At 36.9% G+C, this 2780-nt stretch overlaps 1 pseudogene; it reads right to left on the bottom strand.

Moving 5' to 3' along the window:
• Window positions 1-356: 356 nt before the first annotated feature.
• Window positions 357-2142, bottom strand: LOC130520699 (uncharacterized; annotated as a pseudogene).
• Window positions 2143-2780: the final 638 nt, after the last annotated feature.

Below are 2780 nucleotides of genomic sequence, written 5' to 3'. Positions count from 1 at the left end.
TGGCAAGTTGGATCCCAAATAAGCAAAAATCATTCCTGCAGTTCCGGGAAGGAGAGACCACGGTGGACACAGCAGGAGTACGCCAACCCTTTGGATAATACTGCCCCTGCCTTAGCATTTCTATGTATCCAAGACATAGCCTGCTGCTGTTTACATGGTCATGATCACATAATGGAGCATTTGTCTCATCCAGTGGGTGTTTGGTCAACTTAATAGTCCGATGGATATGAATGCTTGTGAAAACGATTGTTGCAGCTTTTGACTTCACAAATTAAGGACTGCAACAGCACGATACAAGCTTTGTCTTCATAAAATGAATATAAATATATGGTGGTAATCTATCATTTGTCGATATGGCCAGAAAAAACAACTTTATTAGGAAAACTTTGCCTCATCGAGATTGATAAATGATACAATTGAAAATGTAGAAACCGGTATGAGTAAATACAAAATACTTAATTAGGTCCTGTGTTAAGCTGCAATGACAACAAGACATCTACAGCCTCACAGCAGAGTACACACATTCATTCTGTCTGTTCTGCATTGATCTGTTGGGCTGGTTGTTCCTCAAAGCTGAATAAAGGAGGTTGTTTTCCTCTTGGTAGCCCTGGAGATATGTTATAAAGGGTAAGTTAGTGTGTGTAAATAAGGATTATTTATACATATAAATTTTTTTTTAAAAAAAAATCAAATTGTCTCCACCTCTGCATTTGCTGTGGATGAAGCTTGGAATCTTGATTGAGAGTCTGTTTTAAAACACAGGAAGAGATTTTTTTAAAAGTAATTTCCCAGTTTACCTTTAAGAATCTTCAAAATATATTGCATCAGTTACCCAGAGAGTGATGACTGTTTTTCCTCTTTGTCATAAAAACTGAAATGGATAATAAAACAACCACAATGATGGTAAATATCCAGGCCGCACTGAGGAAATACACCAAAACAAGATGGTTTCCTTCATCTGTAACGAGATGCATCAGAAATTGTGATATCCGCGATGCCGTTTCAGATAATCATTTAAGTATTTCAACAAATTTGTCCTCTCACTTTATATTAAGCTAGTTATGATGTCATTACTGTGTAATTCAGGGAGACAATAGACATCACCAGTCACAAATTATTTTATAAAGTAACAATATACTGTAGAAGCAGAACCTATACTGACATAAAAGGAATGAGTTAAAGTGATACTTTGACCACAAATATTATGTTTCTCCTCATTTCTCCTCATTTTAGATACTGAAAGCTCTGTGTAAACAGAGAATTGGGGATATTTAGGCCATATCTGTTTGAACTGGTAAATTTTTCGATAAAACACTATATATAAACCAACTGAACAGAGCTAATTAGGATAACCTTTTTATAAGACAATTACTGGATGCTGGCTTAATATTTTTAAAACTAGATAATATGTAAATTATTTCTACAATATACAGAAAATAATCTGCACAAAATTAGAGCACTCACCCCCACACACCAGCTTGGTTCCATTTCCAAACAGAATGTGTCCACATGCTGCAACAGCACAATAGTAGGTCCCAGTCTGAGAAGTGTTCACGTTCTTCATGGAGAAGCTGTAGAAACAGGTGTTGGTTTTCCTCTCACACTGCTTATTCCTGCCTGTATGGCTGTACATGAGTCCCAGTTGAGATGTCCAGAGTTTCTGAACCAGTAAACAGTGTGATCCCCATCACAAGTCCACCCAGTATGTACTGTACAATTCAGCGTCACAGAACCTTCTGCTTGGATAGAATGTGATGCTGGCTGATCTATGGTCAACCCTGAACCCTCTACAATGACATTATAACCTTCTGTAAAGTCAAATACTGATAAATACTGATTTACACAGTAATAGGTGGCTGAGTCTGATAACTTCAAATCTGTTATTGTCAGATTAGTTCCTGTGTACCAGCATGTATTGGAAACGTGGATTGGAGTCATTAACACAGCTACAACGATTCCTTAATATCCAGTATGTACCGAGCAGAATCGGCTTCTCTCCCAGAGTTTCTTTAAACCAAGAGATCTTGGTAGAAACATCAGTTCTGTGAAGACACGGCAAAGTCAGGTTCTGTCCAGGTTTGACCAAGTTATAATTGGTCTTCCAATTCAAAGATGGAGAAAATTCCATTGTAGCTGTCTGAGCTAAAAACAAAATATAATTAGAAATGAACACCGTTTAATGTTTAAATCTAGAATTTGTCAAATGATGCCATAGATAACAAAATACAAAAAAAAAGAAATCCTCACCAAATTTCTCCAAAACATATCAGCCAGAAGATCAACTTTGCAGATGTCATCTTGCTCCAAGTTTGGGCTGAGTGAAGAGAAGACTGGTCCTTTTTAAACTGATAAATGCTGCACTTGTATCTGATTGGGCAGCCGGAGATGACTCGAGGTGTGAGATACAGGAAACACGATCACTTGTAATGTCAGATTTGCTTGATAAAATTGATGTTGGGGAAATTAAAGGAAGATTTAAAGGTTAAAAAAACCCACAAGAAAAAACTTGGATTACCTTAAGAATAGGATTTGCTTCATATATAAATAGAATTCAATTGAGTTGAGTTACAATGTGCATCATTTCTAACCAATCAACAACAACACCAACCAACCAACCAACCAGCAATCATTCTTTTTTATTTTTTTCATGTTGCAGTAATGCATCCAGTGAATGCTCACTAATTATTATGACAGACAGCTTTGGGAAAATGATGCAGCAACGAGGGGTAGCATGCGGCTCAAACAAGATTGTTCACGTAAAGAGGAGCAGATTCAGGTAT

The sequence above is a fragment of the Takifugu flavidus genome, unplaced genomic scaffold (assembly GCF_003711565.1).
Source record: "Takifugu flavidus isolate HTHZ2018 unplaced genomic scaffold, ASM371156v2 ctg479, whole genome shotgun sequence".
Taxonomy (NCBI): Eukaryota; Metazoa; Chordata; class Actinopteri; order Tetraodontiformes; family Tetraodontidae; genus Takifugu; species Takifugu flavidus.
This window is presented reverse-complemented; position numbering and strand designations above follow the sequence as displayed.